The sequence below is a fragment of the Crotalus tigris genome, unplaced genomic scaffold (genome assembly GCF_016545835.1).
Source record: "Crotalus tigris isolate CLP2741 ecotype Arizona unplaced genomic scaffold, ASM1654583v1 scf7180000018653.610581, whole genome shotgun sequence".
Lineage (NCBI taxonomy): Eukaryota > Metazoa > Chordata > Lepidosauria > Squamata > Viperidae > Crotalus > Crotalus tigris.
The window spans coordinates 175340-197456 of NW_024097127.1; the positions used below are offsets into that span (position 1 = coordinate 175340).

The 22117-nt window shown below is 40.0% G+C and overlaps 1 pseudogene; it reads left to right on the forward strand.

Annotated features, from left to right (window-relative positions):
* Positions 1-22117, forward strand: part of LOC120313387 — a 311668-nt pseudogene that overhangs the window by 104571 nt on the left and 184980 nt on the right.

A 22117-nucleotide genomic window follows, 5' to 3' on the forward strand; every position in this document is an offset into this window, starting at 1 on the left:
GTTGAGCCCCGTGACGTGTATCCCCAAGGCTTCAAACCAATCGAGTCCTATGAGACTCGTTCGTTCACCCCCTACTACGAATATGTCTAGTGGACCTTCAAAATTCTTATACTGTACGTTAAGGGTGGCCTCCCCCTTAACACACACTCTCGAATTTTGAAAGTCTGTTAACACAATGTCAGAAGGCCTTAATTTAGCCTGAGTTCCACTGCCGGAACAAATCTTTCTAAATGTATGTAAGGATATGATTGAAAGGGCAGACCCCGTGTCTAGTTCTATAGTTAATGGAACCCCTTGTAGCTTCACCTTGAGTGACAGCTTTTTCTTGATGGGCTTGTGTGTGCCTGTCCTGAAGATGCTTCTTCGCGAAGCGCAAACACCTACCCTATTCTGGCTGGGGACCCTGGTACCTTTCAGGCGCAGTTCTTCCTGAGGTTGTACCTTTCGTCGGCCCAGACACACAGCTGCAATATGTCCTTGTTTCCCGCATGCCCGGCAGATAGCGGAGCGGAACTTGCAGTCGGTTCTCCTGTGGCGACCTCCACAGCCGATGCACTTGAGGGGAACTGCAGAGCTTCCTTTCTGATTCCCTTCCTTCGTGGGGTGGAGACGGTCGACTTCCTCATCCGGATCTTCCTCGGAGTTCCCTTGGACATCCTCTTGGTGCACGGATGCAACATCTGGACTGTTCCTGATCGGCCGCATGTTTTTGATGGCGCCGCCTGCTGCTTCTTCTGCGGTGACCTCTCTTAAGGCATCTTGGAAGGACAAGTCTTCTTTGGCGAAAAGCCTCTGTTGTAGATCTCAATGCCTTAAACCGCACACGAATCGGTCCCTCAGTTGTTCTTCGAGGTCCTTGAACTCGCAGTGCTTGGCGGCCTTTCTCAATGCGGCGATGTATTCCTTGGCTGACTCTCCGAATCGTTGATCCCTCTGCTCGAAGGTATGGCGCCATGCGATGACGGACATCTTGGGCTGGAAGTGCTCCTTCAATAGCTTATTTAGATCTGCGTAGCTGACAGACTCTAATGGGACAGGTGCTGCAAGGTTCTCTGCGATTTCGAAGGCGTCTTGACCGCAGACACAAAGCAGGGTGGCAGCTTTCAAGCTATCTTCCCTCACTTGGTTTACCTTGAGGTAATTTTCCACCCTGGCTACGTAGGACTCCCACCGCTCTGGATGTGAGACGTCGAATTCTGAAAGCCTTCCGACTTTTGCCATTTTCAGGAGACGGGTCTATCAGCCAGCCTACCCCCGAATGCACACTGGATTGGCAGGTAGCTGCTGAGTCAACGCCGTTCCGCCGCTCAGGACTCACTTGGGTAAGCTTACACCTCTTCCTTTCCAGGCGATGTAAGGCATCCCACCTTCATCGCCAGTGTTGAGTCCTTGGCGAAAAGCAGACGCGAGAAGCAGTTGTAGTTCTCAGGTTTTCTTTTATTCTGTGTTCAGCTTACAGGTGAAGGCTTCAGCAACGCCCAAAACCTCCCAGCCTCTTATATAGGCAATTCCCGGGTCAATGTGTTACTTTTCCCGCGCCAGCACCCGCGCATGCGCACAGGCGCTGGCGACACCCTGTCTGGTCTCGGGCAGCTTGCACCTGCCCGGGACTGCCTGCAAACGCCCTGAGCCCGTTTGCATGGCTCGGGACATAACATAACCCATACTCTTGAATAACTAACTGAGCCCATTAGAGCAATTTAAATTGTCCTAATATACACAATTGTGTCAGTACATGTATAGCTGGAAAACTATGCACTCTTGTGTAGATATATGGGTTGACTATTTTTTTTAAAGAAGCTTGAATGTATGCACCAACCATGAGAAAACCTATCCTTATTTAGTAACTCTTCTGTAATCTCCAAACTGAATTTTAAAAGTACAACTTATATGAAACTGAATTAAAACATTTACAAGTTTCAGAGTCGATAAAATGAAGACATTTGCTACTAGGAGCCAAATAAGGATTTTGAGTATATCCCCAAGCCCAATTCAAGATCTCCTAAATTAAAAGTAGGTCATCAACTTTGCTTTCTTGGAATATATATCTTGAAGGATATAATATGTTACTCAAGCTGGTTATCACCCAGTTCTATTCAAAGCAATTCAGCCATGATCAAAGTGGGAAGCACATTCCCTTTTCTGTCAGCATGATAATATTGTTGTCTTATTGGTCAGCATTAACAGACTTTTCCTGTCCTTATTCTTATTGTGGTGGATAGCTATTAATAGGTGAACATTCAGCAGCAAAGAACCTTTAATGTTAGTTTGTTTATTTTTAAGCTCTGTAATCTAGTCAAATTCTAAGACTTCTATCAGTATGTAATAAACGGTACAGAGAAGCTAAAGTAATCAACCACCTTCCCATATATGTGCTCATAAATGCTTACCTAGAGCTAAAAGTAAAACAAACCATCTGTTTTAAATATTTTATAAAATGCCAAGAGGGAGGTTCTCATATGGACTCCCTCTTTGGAAAACACATCCATCTAAGGATGTGTTTTCCAAACCATAGAACTACAGCCGAAAAGACCTGGCATGATGATATGGAGAGGAAGAAATAAGCTTTAGGGCCATATGTGGCTCATCTTAATTATAGTTTAGGCCTCTAATAATGACTACAGTCTCTTCTTTATATGTTGATACTTATGAGAGAATAGATTATTAAAAATATATGAGATAAGGTCTGAATTATTATTGTTATTATTATTACTCTACTGACAACTTCCAGCATTCCATCATAACAATAGCAATAGCAATAGCACTTAGACTTATAAATCATTTTACAGCACTTTCTAAGATAGGGGTCCCCGCACTAGCGCCACAGACGTGGGGTGCAAAAACAGGACACTGCACCATGTGGGGCATGAAAACAGGCCACCGCCACACTTTGTGGGGAACAAAAACAAGCTGTTGCCACACTGCGGGACACAAAAATGGGACGCTGGGATGCCAGGATGTTGTGCTGCATCAAAATGGGCCAACGCCATGCCTCAGAGCATGAAAATGGAATGCTGCTGCACCTCAGGGCAAGAAAATGGGCCGACACCATGCCTTGGGGCACATAAACAGGGCACTGTGCACAGAAATGGGGCAAGGTTAGCAAGTATCACACAAGTGGTACCCTGCCTCATTTGCATCACACACATGCTTGCATGCATGTAAAATGCTTCCCCCTCCCTTTCCCTCTGGTCCACAAACCAAGAAAGGTTGGTGACCTCTGGTCTAAGAGGTTTACAGAGTCAACATATTGCCTCCAACAATCCCGGTCCTCCTTTTTACCAACCACAGAAGATGGAAGACTGAGTCAACCTTGAACCGTCCAGGGTCGAATTCCTGGTAGTGGAATGCAGATTTAGCTTGCCTAACTGCATTTAACCACTGTGCCACCATGACTCATAAGACCTTTAATAGAATATTTCTGATGGATAGGATGATTTAATTCTGAGGTCTTTTTGTTCTTGCTTCTGTAGAAACTACTGGAAACCAGACCCCACGTGTCATCTGTGAGGAACTATTTTTCCTCAAGACTAGAACACCTCATAGTGTAGGCTAAGTGGATTCTTTATGAAACAACAGAAAATAAAAGGCAAAACTAATTCACAGTTGAAAGATTTTAATGTCCAATGGCAATGAAAGGCAAACAAACAAAAACAGAACATTGATTGAAAGAAAATTTGCCTGCATCTCATATATGTAGATTATTTGGAAATCTTCCTTTAAAGCAGTGGTTCTCAACCTTTTTAATGCCGTGACCCCCAACCGGTTGTAAGTCGAGGACTACTCAACTGGTGCAGTACCGTTTGCAGAATGGGACTTTTGGCGGGCTCAGCAGGGCAGAGACAGCCTGGACAATTCCTATTGGCTTTTGAAAGCCAATAGAATTAGACTCTATTCAAGAGAGTCTATTCTATTGGCTTTCAAAAGCCAATAGAATAAAAGGGAGTAGCACAGCTAAGGAAAAGGGGGAAAAAATGGTGGATTGCGTTGTTTGGCGACCCCCGTGAAATGGTCGTTCGACCCCAAATGGGGTCCCGACCCACAGGTTGAGAACCACTGCTTTAAAGTAATCTGTAATTTCTGAAATAGAATAGGGATTCTATTTAGGGATACTCTTTCCCCCCACAACATTGTCCTAATCTGTGGTTTACTGCCAGTATAACTTCCTTTAAAGAGGCAGAAAAACCCTCAAAAGGACTGCTTTGTAGAGAGGGAAGAATTTAAGAAATATCTATTTGAGCTACAATACTGCCACACTCACTCTTCCATTGATTTTGGTGAGACGCCCAGCTAGTCTTTTGCTACTGGCATACTTAAATTTCAGCATTTCCAGACAAATGGTGTAATCTTTTTTAAAAAAATCTTTCTATAATTCTGCAAGGATAACAGTTCTGCTCCATTTCAGACATACCAAATAAAGTATTTCAATTCTATGGGCTATTTAAAAGGTCTCCATCCAATAAGCTTTCTTTGCTTTTATCTTTTTTTCTTTATTTTGTTTTTAATGAGAGAACCAGGCATTGTTTTTCTATTTGAAACTTTGGGGTCATCCATCCAAATGTCATGTCATTTGCAGGCAGTCTATTATTCACTCTTTAAGGCATATGATTTGCCACATTCAACTTCCATTCTTCTGACCTGTGTAAGGTGTTTCTATTTTTCATTTCAACACAAACAAAGGCTGATCAGAAAATGGAACAAATTTCCCTTCATGATGTATTAGTTTGAATAATCATTTGTCTTTATAATTAGCATGAATGAAACAAATGGGTTCATTTTTTAAAAAAAATTCTACCCAATTAAAAAAATAAACTCATCTTGCTATTAGGCTTGTTTCCTTATGTTAGTACTTTTAGTACAACTACAACAATACTGTCAGACTCTCAAGCTCTGTATTGCTTAGGATGCTTTCAGGTCAAGGAGGGTGTTGTTTGTTTTTCAAGGATGCTATTCTGTTGGGAGGGGGAGGTCCTGCTCATCTGATGGGAGAGAGAAGACTCTGTGTTTCCTTTGCTTTGCTCTTTACCTCTTCGATGCTTCAGGGTGTGAACGGAGGAAGGAATATACCATGGGTCAACTGTCTTATTTCCACTCTGCTACAATGGGTGGAGAATGTGGAGAAACAAAACCCAGAGGACTGTGCCTGGGAACTCCACTTATCACCTTGGTCCCCATAACAACTTTGCACCTGGGGATTGGATGAAATTAAGCCAGACAATTGGCCATTGGGGTGGGGTTTGAATGGTATGCTTTAATGTAACATTTCCCATGGGAAAACGTCAAATCTTGCTTTACTCCATACATTCTCTAAGTTCTCTTCTTCTTCTCAATAAAAGTTTGTTTTTGAAATGATGCCTGTTTCAAGAGTTCTGCTTTCTTGGAAGGACTAGCTGAGGCAGAACCTTACAAATACTTACTACAAGAACTATTTCAACTATTGCCATTGTAATGTGCATGCTATTGCTGCAGTGAAGAGATGAGCACTGATAACATCAACGCATTACTGAGAATGGCACTAGTAGAAAAGAGACAAGGGTTTAAACTGGGAAGGTGTCAAATCTCCATTGGAATGAAATGCCCTGGGTGACAATGATTTTTCCCAACAAAGGAAGCCAGTCTAGCATTTGGTCCTAAATGGAGCTTATGCTGGTGAATTCAATCAAGGCTAAGAATACCTCTGTCTTACAAGGCAATGCACCAAATTCTGCTGTTCTGCTCTCCATTGCACAAGGCATGTTTTGGAGCTGGGCAATCTTTCTAGTTCCAACTTCTGACAATAGATGCAGCTACTCCTGGTGACTGCAGGATGGATCAGCCTCAAGTGTAAGAATGCTTGATGTTTCACTAGGCTGAAGTCCAACCAACTCTCCTAGAGTAAGCTTCTCTGTTTCAAACTCCTTTGAATTGGGGCTGGTTTTGACATTACAGGGGTCATCACTTAAAATTTAGTTGGATACTCTTAGACCAGTGTTTCTCAACCTTGACAATTTTAAGGCATGTGGAGTTGAAGTCCACATGCCTTAAAATTGTCAAGGTTGAGAAACACTGTCTTAGACCAAGACCAAGACCAATTCCTCAACACCAATAGGAACAAACTCTTCCCAGATAACCACATTGGAAGATCTCCGCCCGCCTAAAAAGGACCTGCACAACTAGAGTCCAACTCTGAGAAAATCTGAGAGATTTTATTTGTCAGATATCATGAAAAAGCGTCAAGAATTTAATAACCATCCCCAGCAAGTACTTAAATAGGGCTGATAAAGCAGTTAACAGAAACCGTAATAATGATTGTTTTGCTGCTCTTACCACCAGTGTAATCCTTTAAAAAGCTTTTAATTGTGACAATTCACATTAACCATTTTTCCCTACATTCTCTAAGTTCTCTTCTTCTGTTTCATCTTCCAGACCTTTTCTCAAAAATAAGGGTATCTCTGGGATCAACTAACAGAAAGAGGCCACAGCTGTCCGGTTCAATATGGTCAAAGGCAACAGCTACCCTCTCATTCCAAACAAATGCTAAGACTGCAACTGAACTGGGCATCAGAAATTCAGAAATTTTACCAAGTGTGTTTTAAAATCCAGTTGAATACTCCTACCTACCTGTGATGGGGAGCAGGTAAAGAAAACTCCAAAACAATCAGAAAGAAATCCATGACAAGCAACAAATTAAATTTTCTCCAATTTTATATCATGTTGTCATTAGCCCAAGACCAAAACATAGATCCAGTATGTGCCATCCCCACCATCACCACATTGTGTCAGATATATGATGCCATGGGTAGTTCCAAGGTTGTACTGATGAACATTAGCATGTGCCAAATGCACAATCAAATCAATTTGCTCAGGCAAGGAAGCTACAGCTTAGCAGGAAGACTGGTGCAGAATTGAAATCCCATCAGTTTCCTAGACACCAATACCTTAGCTACAGTAATTATGATCTAAGTTTGTTCCCCAAAAGAGACAACTTTAGGCTCTCCTTTGTCTGAGTTAGCAAAATGGAATTTCTGGATAAGATTTTATGGACATCAGATTGCCAACAATAATTTGAACTATGGTCTATGCCAAGATCCACCGACATGTCTCACTTGCAAATTGACACTTGGACTATGATATGGGTTTTGACCAACTTCAGCCTTAAAAGTGGGAACAAGAATTCACTTCATTAATAGATTACAAAGCACTGATGTGGTTGCAGGTTACGCCCAATAACACGACTCATTGCAAAGATCTGCAATTTTTTTTTATTTCCTCTGAGCATAGTCAGAGGAAATAAAAAATTTCCCCTTTGCTCTGTCATGAAAAAAGTGATGTATATTTCATAGAATTTATTTTATATGACACCATATAATATTGGGTAAGCAATAAAGCTGGAAGCTGTAAAAAGCCACTTTTAAAGCCTTAGCCATGTCATCCAGTTGTGAATCAGGATGCTAAATTTAGATAAATTTGACAATACTGCTTCAGGATGGAAGGGCAAATCAGAAGTTGGCAATCTGGGGAGGAATGAGATTTGAGAGGTGTAGGTAGAAGGTCGGAAATAAAGGAAATACATTATCTTATCCCAGAGACACAAAATAACTTTAGGGTGAGAAAGTGTGATGGTATCAGATGCTGGTTTGCAAGAGGGAGAGGGTTTTTTCTCAAGAAGCGAAAAGATAAATCAGCCTTGAGTCATGTAGCATGCAGAAAGAGGCCCTGAATGGATCCTCCCTAAACCTTCATAAGATTTATCTTAGAAAAAGAGTTTAGACGTTTAACAATTTAAGGAAATTGGGTGTAGATGTGATGTATCTTTAGGAAGTTTACATAAAATAGGATTATAGAAAATTACTCGAGAGAGTAAAATTTAGAAACATTATACACGATATTAGCATAAAACAAGAAAGGAGGAATTATTATATATGTCAAAGAAAAATAAAATTAAATAAATATACTTGGATGAAAAGGGGTGAATTTTAATATTGGAAATAGTATTAGAGTAAAAACAGTATATGCACTAAATAATATGAGAATATTTGTATGATCACCATGCTTAGATGGAATTCTGATCGAGTCTTATAAAAAATATGAGTGTTACTACAATGAATAATGTTGGATTCCTAGTAAGTAGTAGAATATGAAAGAAGGAAAATGTAAATAAGAAACAATGGGGCAATAAGGACAAATATTTCAAAGAAGAAAGAGGGGGGAAATGTAAAGAATAGAAGAGTACAAACTGCTGTTAACAAAAAAGGATATATTACGAATGTATGTGTGTAATGTTTGTTGTGTTTTGTTTTGTTTTGTTGGTCTAAAATAATAATAATAAAAAGATTTATCTGATAGCTATGCAGAATGTACTTTAGACTGGCAAGATTCCTTTCCATAGGCAGACACATTAAAGAAATTCCTAGCAGCTCACCTTGTCCTTCTTTGTGCCCTGCACCTGACATCTAGTACTGATTAGCTGTAGTTTAACTTTATAACTTTCTTACTTTGTAAAAGTAAGAAAACTCATTTTATTTTATTTTTTTTCAGTTATCTGATAAAAATGAATTCATTCCTTTGATTCTATCCTAATCCAGAGTCTTCACCCAGCTCCAACAAGTTATATTACCTTCAATAAAAATATTTAAAGCACAAAAGAAAGGAGTTTAGTGGTAGGAAAACAAAAAGATACTAAAAGAAAAGACTCCCACAAGGAAAGGTATAGGACAATGAGCACTTTGGACTGGTGGTAGACACAACCAGCTAAATCACTGGAGTGGTTGCAACATGAGAGAAATGAACAATTCTAAGGAAGTCCCGTCATCAGTCTTGTTATATTTTGGATCAGTGTGATTTCCAGAACTTCTTCAAGAGCTGCCCATAAAGAGCACATTGCAATTGTCCATGGTTGAGTGTACGGGTGCATGAATCATTAAGCCAGATTGTCTTTTTTATTAAGAATACACTTTATCAGTCAAAGCTTAAAGTGTCTTCCTTGCTACTTTCCCAATATGTTGGGATAATTAAATTCAGCATATTGAATTTTATTTGATTATAATGTTGCTGGGCTTTTTTTAAAAAAAAAAACGCTTCAAAATAAAGTGTGAAAGAGATGTCAAAAAGAAGTAAGAAAATTATCCACCACCTAAAATGCACAATGTTCACTGGAATGTATTCCCTTTATGAAAAAAATAACAGCATAATTGAGACACGGAGAAAGACTTTTATGTAGTATATATAGCATTTCAAAAACAAGATTATTTGTGTCGAGCATGATTTGAGAAAGATACAAGAAGCACCGTTGAAAAAAGATCGGAAAGCTAAATGAGGTGGAAAAGCAGATGTGCTCAGGAAGAATGTGCTTGCAATAAGGGAAGTGAGAGACAATGTGCAAAGTTGATAGGCAACGCAAATAACTCAGGTAACTTGAAATAGTAAAGAAAGAGAAAATGAAGGTAGAAAATAATCAAATATATAAAATAAAAGGAGGTTGCAAGAGTGAAACAAACAAACTAAAAAACAAAAACAAAAAAAAATCACTACAGTTCCAGAAAGAAAATGAAAGATGGGAACACTGGAAACCAAATGCTAGAATTGTTTGATGGAAGGGAAGGTTTTTATTTTTTATTTTTCTCATCATTTAAAACCAGTTTTGCAGTAATAGCTAGTGTGGTCTTTTCTTCCTTGAGGCAAGGGGGGGAAATGCTGGTTTCCATACATGCAACAGAGTTCTTCCCCACAAGGTCCTGAGAAAAGGAAAGAGAGATAGTTACAGCCAAAATTCTTTTTTTCTACTTACATATTGCCATAAGCACTAGCAGAGCAGATTTGTTTTTTTTTTTTAAAAAAAAAAAAGTAAAAAGCCTTTCCTACTCATAGTCTGATAAGATCCTTCTTCCTGGAAACAAAGTGTAAACAACAACACCTTCATCCACCCCTCTTAACACCTCTCCCCCATACCATTCCTACTGCATGCCACACAGCAGGAAGAAGCATGCTCTTGCAAAAGCTACTTCTACATCTTTTGACATCCATTCTTTTCAAGGCAACAGATGCTACTTGCTATTTTTTGTCCAGCGTCCAATTTTTTTTCTATCCATATCCCAATCTTTAATAAATGTTATGTCAAAATACTCAAATTCATCTATCTTTTCTAATTGTTTAACTGTAAACTTGAAATTTCTTACTTGATTTTCCATGGCAAACCTTGGTATTTGATACCATTAATGTTGATGAATGTACTTTTTCTTCCAGGATACAATTTAATTTATGCATTTTCGCTTCCTTATTTGCAAATGATATTTCTCAATGTAGCCTCCACAACTCATGTTAAACAAATCATGCAGCTGTTCCATAAACAAATCTCCTTCATGTTTTAATGTTTTTTTGAGTTAATTCCATCTGCAGTCTAACCATTTCTCAATGTTCTCAGTTGTTCATACAGACATCCTAGCATTCTGTCTTCACTTTCATTCATTTTTGCCAATAACAATATTAATTTATTTTTATTTATTTTTGCATTGATTGCATTTTTCAATCTTCACCTACTTCCAGAACTTTATTATTTTCATATAAACACTGTTTCTTTTAATACTATTTCTTGTTCTCGAGTCCTTTATCCTTTTCTTTAATCCCTATATTGATTGCAATTATGTAGCACTCTTATCTGCATCTTTTCTCCAGTCACAGCCTTTTTCACTTCATCATTTCACCAACTATTATTTTTCATATTTCCAAATAGTATAATTTTACAAATGTCTTTAGCACTCTGGAACATAATTCTTTTCATTGTTTCAGGGAGTTTCCATATCTTGTTACATTTACATCCCCTTCTTTGCACTGAGTAATTTATCTATGCTATAATACATTTTCATCCTGGATTTATAGTTTTCTTCTGCAGTCATTCTACTTTTACTATAGTTTTTTTTTTCTTCATCCCCATTTTTCCTAAAATCCACTCTACACTGTCCCATGTGTAAAATATTTTATTGCTGTAATATCCTTTTAATTCTCTCAAGCTTTCATCAGTCATATCAACAATGCTTTTAGATTTATTTTTATTGATTTGCCATTTGTAGATATGACTAGGCTTCAGAAAATAATTTTTTTCCTCTCTTTTTTTTCTTAGCTCTCTAAATACTTGCCACTTTATTCCCATATCCCCATTCACAGACTTGCCACTAGCCTATGGATTTCTTCTTTTATGCATGGCCACAGTAATCTAGATGATAGCAGTTCATGGTTTCTAATATGGACTTTGTCCCTTTTATTCATAATTAAATAAACAGCTTCATTTCTTTTATATTTCTTCCATTTCTTTTAGCTCCATAAATACAGAACATACCTATTTGTATTTCATTTATTTTATTGATTAAATCATGATATTTATCATTTATGCTTGCCTCCCACTTGGAAGGTTGAGATTTCAATTATAGGAAGTGGCAGATGTTTTTCTATCAGGTCATAAAGAGAAAATATCTGCTGTCAACTCCATATAGGCATCAGGAAGGGTATCCAGCCAGTAAATGCTCATTTGCCCTGACCTTAAAAAAAAGGAATTAAAGGGTTATAAAAAGAAAAAAAAACCCAAGTGTTAGAAAATTTTGTTTTATTATATAGAAATAGCAGCAGAGGATTATTATATAGCCATACAGATTGGTAGCAGAGAATGGTTACATAGCCATACAGATCAAATAAAATGTATAGTGTACAGTCACCATGGGCTTTGCTGCTTAGCAGCAAAAGGAACAGATTATAGAACAAAAGGAATAGATTATAGATTATAATCATAGATGCAAACTAAACACTGCCATCTACTGGCCAAATAATTCTGTAATTCCTGCAATACAAAATACATTCTAACATACATGTAATTTTTTTTACATAAAATATTCACTTATGTAGAGGTTCAAAATGTAACCCAAGCATGCCTTCTTTAATACACATTCTTTTGTTCCTAGCTCGCATTCCCTCACACACTACTCGATCGGTAGCTTTGGGATTAAGTGGATTCAGGATTAAGGTCTTCCCCCCCGTGTGTAACTCCTCCATCACCCGCATACGGTCGCACCTAAGAGGTGAGGGTGGGGGGGGATATCTCGATTGACTCCAGTATCCCCCTGAGTCACAAGTTCACCTTGGTCCTGTCCATTCATCCCTTGAGGATGCACTATGGATTCTTTTCCCCATCCCATGTTGTTCTCCTTTCCATCTTCCTTCCCGTTCACTATACTGACGGGTCTGCTGTCCATTCCAATCACCCACCTCCCTCACATGCTCAAAACGTTCTTTGCTGCCATCCCATTGGGAGCGCTCTGTTGTTCAGTCCGTTGCCAGAGGGCATCACCCTCCTTCACCCCAACTCCTGGTCAACACCTTTCTCAGGGCTCCTTTGCCTTGATCGTAACTGTTGCCAGTGCACTGGAGGGGGTGTCTTCTTTCATTTAGCTATGACTGAGTCACCATTGCATGCCTCCACATACTACCTTTCCATTCCGAGGAGGGCTTGCTTTCAATGGGTCGCAGTGAGTCCTGCAGGAATTGTATACTGGGGCTGATCTGTTGTTGGTCCAATGGCAGTTGCCTTCCTAATAAGTGGGGAGCACCATCCAAGGGTCTGCTAGTGTGGTGGAACAGGGAGGGACTCCAAGCCGCGTCCTTGTTCCCGTCATATCATTTGTGATGAAGCTCCCTTTGGGCATTAGTATGGTTACCCGCACTCCACATTCTTAGGGCTTGATGTGCTGAACATAGGTCCACGTGCCGGTGATGGAATAAATTCCCGAATACCACGCTTCCTTCAGCAGGTGGCCTCCCTTTGTGGCAACACTGGTCAAAACTTGGGTGTTCTCAAAGTCAAAACGGTGGTCATACTCGGCCATGTGAGCCCAAATTTGAGAGTGTTGTTCACCTCATCTGATTGCCAATTTGTGTTCATGTAGACATGTTTTTGGCCTCTTTGATGTCTCGCCTACATAATTACTCTGGCAATCCATACAATTGATCTTGTAGACTACCGTTGATCTCTCGGTGGTGGGGAGTTGATCCTTAGGGCACATCACTTTTGCCCGCAGAGTCTGATTGGGCTTGTGGGCCACTTTTATATTGTGTGGCACCAGCAACCTGACCGTGGCCTCAGACACATTACTAATATATGGCAAAGACACCCGTGTGGCCTGTGTCAAGGGTTCTTCATCCTGCTATCTGTTTCGGGGTTCTGGTACCATACTATGCCATTTGATGAATCCATTCATCCAGCAAACACGGAACAAATGTTTCCTCTCCTCTGCCTTTGACTCAGCTGTGCTGCAGTGTGAGTACACCTGTTTGAACAGGATCCCAACACAGCTGGCTTTATGGGGGGCCGGATGGTTGCTATAATAGTGGAGGATTCGATCTGTATGGATGGGCTTACGATAGACCTTGGTGTCTATATATGCAGGTCTTGGTATATTCGGGTCTTTTCTCATGTAAGATTGAGAGTATCTTGGTGACGTTTTGATGAGGTCCCACTTGTCATCTTCAGGCTGGGGTCTTCGGCTTTGTGCTTGTGTGAGTAAAGTGTGATCGGAGCTGCTGTCTCTCTATAAATATTGGTGGGGATGTGTGGAGTGCTGGCTTAGTTGCTGTAGGTGGATTGGTTGGCTGTGTAGGAGTTATTGTTTGTGGATTGTTTGGCTGTTTCATAATATCCTGAGTAGCTGAGATGCTGGCTGTGTGCCCATTAGTCTTTTGTGTTGTAACAACCTGGGTAATGGGCTGTGTGATGACATCCTGAGATCTAATGTAGTGATATCCTGAGTTCTGTGTTGCACCATCCTGGGTGGTTGGCTGTGTTGTAACATCCTGAGCTTTGGCGTTGTAGCCTCCTGAGTTCTGTGGTGTGATGTCCAGGGCTGAAGGCTGTGAAGGCTTTGGTTTGGCTCCCAGTTTGCAGTCTAGCTCTGTGTTCATGGCGTGTGTCCATTTGCTTTGTGTGGGGGTCGGAGGGAGGTGCAGCAGCTGGTGATGTCATTGTGGTTTGGCTTCTGGATGGTGGTTGCATTTCATCTGAGGGATGGTTTGGGCTTGGGTTTGGGTCTGGGTCTGGTGAGGGTGAATGGTGATGGCGTACTGTGTTGTTCTGGGTCCAATGTCAGTTTTTGTGGCTAGGACTCATTTGTTGATTAGGGCTAGTTTCCAGGTGTCTGGTAGGCGGGAGGTATCGTCACATTTATTTATGTTGTGGGGGTGTTTTTCTATTTCAATGGCTTCCATAATTATTCTCAGTTTTGGAGATTAGTTTGGTTCCTTCAAAATCAATTTCATGTCCTGCAGCTTTAAGGTGCTAGAAGAGGGGGGAAGTTTTTTCTTCTTTTCTGACTGCATTTTTGTGTTCTGTGATGCATGCATTTATTCTCCTATTAGTTTGTCCAATGTATGTGGCTGGGCAGATTTTGCATGGTATTTCATAGACTCCTTGTTTTCTAGCTGGATCGTGTCTTTTAGGTTTCTTAAGATGTTGGCTATTTTTTGGTCGGCTATTTTTTGGAAGGCTGTCTTGATATTGTGTTTGTGGAGAATTTTGCTGATTTTATCTGTGGTGCCTTTGATGTAGGGGAGGAGGGTGAAAACCCCAGCCTGAAGATGATGAGTGGGATCTCATCGAAATGTCACCAAGATACTCTCAATCTTACACAGGAAAAGACCCGAATACACCAAGACCTGCATACCTACTGTATACCCGTGAAAATCTACAAAAACATATATGACATATATATATATATGTCTAAATCTATCTATCTATCTATCTATCTATCTATCTATCTATCTATCTATCTATCTATTCTGAGGTTTTCACGGGTGTTTGTATGTAGGTCTTTGGTTATTCGAGTTTTCTCCCACATAAAATTGGAAATGTGTTGGCGACATTTCGACGAAGTCCCATTCGTCATCTTCCTTGAAGCACGAAGCTGAAAACACCAGCCTAAAGATGACAAATGACACTTCTAATTTTACGCGGGAGAAAACCCGAATAACCAAAGACATACATACATACATACATACATACATACATATATATATATATGTCCTTAATGGTTATAAAAATACGAATCCTGGGCATATTTGTTCAATGATGCAATCTTCAATCTCCGGGAAGAGTATACTCCAGTTATTTATTGTTAAAACCACATTTAAAACAATAAAAACAGTTATATACAAAAATTAAAACAACTTAGCTTTCGCTGGTCCTCTGCCAGCGTCCTCAGAGTGGGGCTTAGGGGGTGGGAAGTTCTTTTTATCCCCTTGCTGATCCAATTGCCTACTCATTGCCCTCGTGACAGGGCCACTCTTTCTGATTGCCTGTGACAACCTTGCCTGTTCCGCCCCCTCTTTTTTGCACTCTAACATTGATTTTTCTTGCTTTGTCATCCTTGTGCTGTCTCCCCCTCCCTGTGCTGTTATCAGTAGCCAGCTCCTGGGCTGCTGATCTGCCTGCCGTTTTTGCATACCATTGCCAGTTCTTATTACAACTCCCTCCTTCAACCCCCCTCCTCTCCCAGCCTGCCGATTCATACACCCTTTGTTGTCCATTCCTGTCATCCTTCCCCTCCTTCCTTCAACCCTCCCACCTGTTGATTAACCTGCCTTTCCCCAACCATACTTATTGATGTTCTCTTCCTCAATATCTTTTCCTTCCTGATCCGCTGCTCTACCTGCTGTTCCTGTTTACCCTCCTCCCCCACTGTCCATCTTCCCCTCTCCAATGTCCTCCCCATCATCTGCTGACTTGCCTGTTGTTCATCCATTTCTATACATTCTCTCTTGTCTAGCATTCCTCCTCCTCTGACCTGCCATCCTACATGCTGTTCCCACATGCCAACATCCATTCCTGTTAAACCCTCCTTCTTAAGCTTTCCTCCCCCCCAATCTGCCATCCTACCTTCTATTCTTATCTGCCCTTCTCCTTTCCTGTCAGTCCCCCCCTCTCCTGTTTCCTCCCCCCCTCTCCAATCCACTGCTCTGTTTGCTGTGTCTTCCAGCATTCTTCCTTCCCTTGCCTGCTGTCCTACATACTGTACCCATCTACCGACCTGCGTTCCTATTGGACTCTCCTTCCCAAACTTCCCCCCCCCAAAACTACTTTCCTACCTATTATTCTTGCCTGCTCTTTTCCATACCTATCAACTCCACTCTCTCCTGTTTCCTCCCCTCCTCTAATCCGCAGCTCTCCCTGCTGTTCCTGACTATTCTCCTCCATTCTTACTCCCTTCTCAAGTATCCCCTCTCCACCCGTGAATATGCTTCCAATCTTACGTGCCTCATCTTTTCTGTTCTTTTCTCTCTCCCCCTCTCTTTTGATCAGTCCCCTGGGGTCGGGCATACCCCTCCCCCGTATTCTGGGCCGTACGATCAATTCCGATGTTCCCAAGAGTCTTCCCTGGTCCCCCTCTCCTTGCAATCCTCCATCATATCCACCTCCTCTTCCTTTACTACCCTTACCTATCTGTGACCCTAATGTTCCCTCATCTGTCCCCACCTGTGATGTGTCTATGGGATCCTCCCTCTGTCTAGTCATGTAGTGAATACCCCTCCACACCACCAGTCCTGGTTTCGCCTCTAACAATCGGCATCCGTCTCTTGACATGCTCTTCCTGCACTCTTAGTGCCTGGTATGCCGGGGGCAGTTCTATACATCGGTTGATGGAGTCTGTGTTGGAGAACCAGGCCTCCTTTAATAAGCGTCCTCCTTTGGAGGCGTCCTGGGCAATGGCTTCTGCCTCCTTGAAATCAAAAGAATGTCCGGTATTGATCATTTTATATATATAAAGTGTAAAATGATGTCGCAGTTGGCGACTGCTGCTTGTGGATGGCTCTGGATTGAGCTGATACAGGCAAAAGAAAAGAAAAGAAAGAAGATTTCTTTCTCCCATATTTGGGCTGAGAGGGTGCACATTCAAGGTAAAATCTTCTCCCCCTGTCTCTCTCCTGATACAGCTGACAAAGTGAGAGAGAGCCTGTGGCTTAGAGGTTATAACAACTGCCTAACATGCAGTTAGCCCAGGTTCGAATCTCAGAAGAGTAAGTCTGGCTGAAGAGAGTTAAAGGAACTCAAAATAGCTATACCAGTTCTCTCTTTATTCTTTGTTAGCAACCTAATATATATATAGTATTTAGCTTTTATGAGTTTAATTTAGCACATTAAAATAAAATGAACAGATCCAATTGTAGCATTTGTTTAAATTAATTATCTCCCTTATATAAAATATCTTCATCTGGAGAGTAATTAAAGGTAATGTTTATCTGTACATCAATATTTATTATGTCACCTATCAAAACAAAATGTATAAACATATATTTAATAGAATCATCACAGAGGTATAGTTTATTTGGATAGCAAAGTACTTTAGATGCAATGTGAATAATCACTTTAAATTTTAAAGTTCATTATCAAATTTTTGATTATATGAATCTTCCTTTTTTATCCTGTATATAATTCATAGGATGTTTATTTCCAAGATAATGCAAATTTTTGGCTCCCAAATTTAACCTCTTTCTAAGTTAATATTTGCTTACCATTTGAATGTGGTTGTAACTCCTTGCATAGGCAACAGCCTTGATTGTTGGAATATTGCAGCTGTATTCTGTTTTACTTACTGCTACAGAAGAGCTTGATTTCTGACAGCTGTCTGTACACATACATTATTGATATCTTGTGTTTGCCTAGATATCACCCCAAAAACATGATTCAAGTCTTGATTTAGTTTCATGATTCACAGTCTTGATTTAGTTGGATGCCATCTCAGACTTTGGTAGACGCAGCAGGAACAAAATGTCATTGTCTACATATGTTTGTGACTTATCTCAATTAAGAAAATTATTCTTACTTCTCTACTAAGCAAATAAATATAAGATATAGTAGAAAATATATTGCTATCTGTACATTGCCAACAGTTTTGGGACCAATACCTTTCAAGATTTTCATTAATTGCTTGGCTGAATAGCTGGAGGGAATGCTGATCATATTTGCATATAACATAAAGTTTGGTGAGATGCCTAACACTCTGATCTTGGAAGTTTAGAGAAAGGTCTGGAAATAGAAGAATGACATTTAAGAGAGAAAAAATCAAAGTTCTTTCCTTAGGAACAAATAAATCAAATATAGGTTGGGGGATACATGGCTTGGCAATCATGCATATGAAAAGGATTTTGGAGTGGCAGATAATCACAAGATGAATATAAATTAATAGTGTGATCTGGTTGCTAAAAAGACAGATGCATTTTTAGGCCGCAACAATAAGAAATATAATTTCCACATCAAAGAAAATAATGCTGCCATTCCATTTTCAGTGGATCAGACAGCACTTGTGTGTAGCCTTGAGCACCATATCGTAAGAAAGATTCCATTTAATCCAAATAGTTTTGTTTTGTTTTTCTTGGTGATGCTTCATTAATTTGATACTTATTTGATACCTTGCTTTGAGTCTATAGATCTCAGTTTGGTTCAGAAATAACTCAAGATTGATTTTATGCTTCATGTGTTTATCTAGAAATGTTAACTTTTAAATTTGATATTCACTTCTATGTCCAGAATTAGATTTAGTTACTTTTTGTTTTATGATTTGACTACTTTATCCTCATTTATCTTCCTAGAATAAACCTAGTAGGTTCTTACAGCATCACAATGTTTTCGAACCCCTTGTAATAATCTCTTAGATTCACAAAAACTATGCAAATACGCTAAACCAGGGGTCCCCACCTCCCAGTCCACGGAGGCGGACTGCGCAGCTGTAGGTGTACTGAAGGCATGTCTTCCACCTCCGGGCATGAGGTGAGACTGCAGGGGTCTGAGCTGGGGCAGGAGTGTGGCTGGGCAGAAACTGTCTTGCTCAGTGCAAAGGTCCTCTGGTGGCTGCCCTTGCAACTGGCTACTTCTCCCTTTTACTTCTTTGTCTTCCTCTTCTTCCTCACTTTCATCCTCTTCCCCCTCCTGGCATCCCAGTTGAGCTTGCACACCCTTCATGCAACTCTCCAAGTTTGCAAGAAGTGCGCACCAGCCCAGCTTGCAACCAGGCACTCCCCTAAAGCCTCTTTGGAGGGGACCCTCCCAAGGTATGTTTGTGTGAGGGTGTCTTTTTGTCAGGGTGCAAATAGGGTCAGGGAGAAGCTACCTTTCACCTTAAGCACTGCATCTCCAAGATAATCTCTCTCTCATCTGCACTCTTTCTAAGACCGCTGGGCTCCGTTGCATTTCAACTGGAGTTTTTGCTTTTGTTTTGATGCTCCAGGTGCCTCGTGTTTTGGCAACATCCTTACTGCTTTTTGTGGTTTAATTTGTTGTGTGTGTGTTCCTCCTTTCTTCTGCAGCTCTCAAAGTTTGCAAGCCAAGTGGACTCCTACCCTGCCTGCAAAGGGGAAGGGGAGAAGCTACATTTCCCCTTAAGCCAGGGGTAGGCAACCTTGGCTCTTTTATGCTGACTCAGGAATTCTGGAAATTGAAGTCCATGAGTCATAAAAGAGCTGAGGTTGCTTACCCCTGCCTTAAGCACTGTGTCTCCAAGGGAATCCCTCTCTCATCTGTACCTTTTCTAAGACTGCTGGGCACTTGAACAGTGCCAAGTTGGTTTGGCCTCTCTCTCTCTCCCTCTCTCTCTCTCTCTCTCTCTCTCTCTCTCTCTTTCTCTCTCTCTCTCTCTCTCTCTCTCTACCTCTCCCTCCCTCCCTCTCCCTCCCTCCCTCCCTCCCTCCCTCTCTCCTCAACATGCTGGGTTTTGCTACAAGAATGAGTTTAGGATTGTCTCTTCCTTCCTGCTTTCTTAGAAGCAGAAAGTCACTGAACTAATCTAACACAATGTAATAATAATAGAAATAAGTGCATTATTTATTTGTTCATTTGCTTATTTAGAAAATTTTCAATAAATGTAATGCACTTGAATCATCCTGAACATCTCCCCTACCCCCCATCCCACCCACGCCCCACCCCGGTCCATGAAAAAATTGTCTTCCATGAAACCGGTCCTTGATGCCAAAAAAGTTGGGGACCTCTGCACTAAACTGATTATAACTTCATCCTAATTTTATTTATTTTCTTCCTAGTATTTGCTTACTTATTATTATTATTATTAAGCCAATTTTGGCTTATTGGTTATGACAAGAATTGACTGACTAGCTTGTCACCTGAACTTGACAATGGTGGTTGAGACAGAATGGCTGGTTCAAAGTTACCCAGCCAGACTAATAGTGCTCTCTTCCTCTTCTTCTGTCTTCTTGAATTTATGCATTTATTCTTTTGACCACCAATGTTGTCCATAGGCTTATGATATTTGAGCATACATACTTTTTAATACTAAAGTGAGAAACTAGAAGGTAGCCCAAATGGAACAACTATTTTGAATTCTCCATGGTTAATATAAAATTATGTTTCCTTTTTATAAATCAGGTAATTATATAATTTCTTTGCTCTATGTTTTTCCCCAATAATCTATCAATTTGTATCCTGGAGCCACAAATTTCCCTATAGTACACCATGTAACAAATAAAATCTGTTATTTCCCCATAACTGATTAAAAGTTTTCATCCTCTCCCAACTCTTTCTATCTAGAAGAGTATGTAGAATTAATATGTCGGTCTCTGTGTGAGGATGAAGTGTACAGCCACTATTACCTCAGTAAAAAGAATGCTTACTTCCACAGTTTTCTCCCACAGTTTTAACTGTCAAATTATTTTTTTTCTCAAATTGAGAGTTGAAAGGTGGTTTTCCAAGCCAAAACAAACCAAAGGCATACTATTTGCAAGCCACTCCTCCTTTCATTGTTCTTAAAAATCAATTTCTGATAACACCTACACCCAGACATTATTTCACTTACACATTAAATTAGAAGGCAATGATTAAAACATTTAGATGAGCTTCTAGAAGCCTTAGACCTCTATGCCATTTACAAGGTTTCTAAGCAATAGAATTATATACATTGGTTTTAGGAGTTATTTTTAATTAGAAGCAGGAGGATTCTGTCTCAATGCTCAATGCTCAAAATGAGGTTGATGTTGTCCCATATGAAAAGACTTCATAGAAGCAATTTCTTGAGGAAAGCAATGCAAAGTTCCCCACTTAGAAACAGGGTCCTTTTCCAAATGAATCGACGGAAATTTTTGTAGAAGTGCAATATTCCTTTGAGATACTGCAAAGTGCTATTAGTTATGTACTGCTTGAAGAAGTACATACAGGTCTTATTACCTGCATTGTTCTCTTAAGTTCCAGGGAGATCCAGGGAGCAAATATGAGTTAGACAGACAGAGACAAAAAGAGTAACTTTCTGTTGAAAAGTGATGAGGAAGTAATAATTCTCAGGAAATAAACAAAACCAAATAAAAAAGAATACACAAATATGCAGAATAAAAACCAGAACTCTCTCAGATGTAGAAGATATCAGTTCACCAGTGTGGATGAATTATGACTGAGGTCTTAGAAGTTTCTTATTGTTTCAATAGGTACTTTTTTGAAAAAGAAACAAAACCTCTTTTCTCTCTATACTCTCCATATTCCTTAGCTTCTTTGTTTTTCCTTAATCCATGTCTAAGTGGTGGCTGAATGACTGCTTTCTGCTTGGATGTTCTTCTCTGCATTCTCTAAACCAGGGATCTTCAACCTTGGCTTTTTTATGACTTGTGGACTTCAATTCCCAGAATTCCTCAACCAGGCACACTGGCTGAGGAATTCTGGGAGCTGAAGTCCACAAGTCATAAAAAGGCCAAGTTTGAAGACCCCGCTCTAAACTTTATTCCCTGTCATCTCCATTCATTTCTTTTTTAACTTAATTCAGCTAGTAACATTGATAGTTAAGCTTTGTGAAACCATATAGTTATTGGGTGAAAACTTATTTTAACAAGTCTGGAGTTGCTTCATAAGCATATTTCTCCTTTAGGAACTCAAAAAGATTCTCATTGCTTGGACAACTGAGCTCTTTATCAGCCAAAGTCCATATCTTATATCAATAGAATCATAAGAAGTATCTTATTATACAAATAAATATTCATACAGCATACTTCTCTATTAATCTTAAGGGTCTTGTGCTATGTTTTAAATTAATATCACTTGCACTTCTTTCCAATTATAGATGATGAAAATATACTCTTCCCTTTAATCTTGCTTAGTTTCACATTGCCCTAATTG